The sequence below is a fragment of the Onychostruthus taczanowskii genome, unplaced genomic scaffold (assembly GCF_017590055.1).
Source record: "Onychostruthus taczanowskii isolate IOZ18803 unplaced genomic scaffold, ASM1759005v1 scaffold6, whole genome shotgun sequence".
In the NCBI taxonomy this organism is placed as follows: Eukaryota; Metazoa; Chordata; class Aves; order Passeriformes; family Passeridae; genus Onychostruthus; species Onychostruthus taczanowskii.
The window spans coordinates 18,679,025-18,679,776 of NW_024503679.1; positions in this window are offsets into that span (position 1 = coordinate 18,679,025).

The following is a 752-nucleotide window of genomic DNA, read 5'->3' on the forward strand; positions in this document are numbered from 1 at the left end:
CGCCACTGACCCCACTCCGCCGCTCCCGCCACCGCCGCTTTGGGAGCTGGCGGAGCTGTGTCCCCGCCGCCGCAGCCTCGGCAGGCAATGTTGGGACCGGGAAGGGCGGGCGGGAGCTTCCCGTTCAGGTCCTGGCCGGGATTTCTCCCAGGGAAACGGGCAGACGGCAGGGAGCGGGCGATCTCGGCCCCTGCAATGGCGGCGGCGGGAGCAGGGTTTGAGGGGACCCGGGGGGGGTGGGAATGGGCGGGGCCAGCGCTGCCTCGGGCTGTGATTGGCTGGCTGGTCCGGCGCCGGGGCATAAATAGCGTGCGTTGAGGCGGCAGTGGCGTCAGTTGGGCGGCGGAGTTGGGAGTGGCAGGGGCTGCGGATGCGCGATCCGAGGAGCGGCGCTGCGCCAGGACGGGAGCGCCGCGGCTGCTGATGCGGGGAGCGCCGGTGAGCACGGGCTCGTCTGCCTGCGCCAGCAGTGGGGGGGCCGCCGCTGTCCAGTTCTTTCTGCCGCGCTCTGCGCGGCTCGGGCCGCCGGACGGCTGGCGTGGGGCCTGGTGTTGCGCCGGGGGGGCCGGCTGCTGTTACCGGGAAGTAGTCGTTTCGCGGCATCTGAGTTTAATATAGCGTTCAGAATACTGGGAATAAAGCTGGTTTTTTTTCATCTTTGTTTGGTTTTTTTTTTGTTTTGTTTTGTTTCTAGTAATAATGATTTGTTTCTTTAGTGTATTGTCTCGTTATTTTGCTTGCTTAATTACATT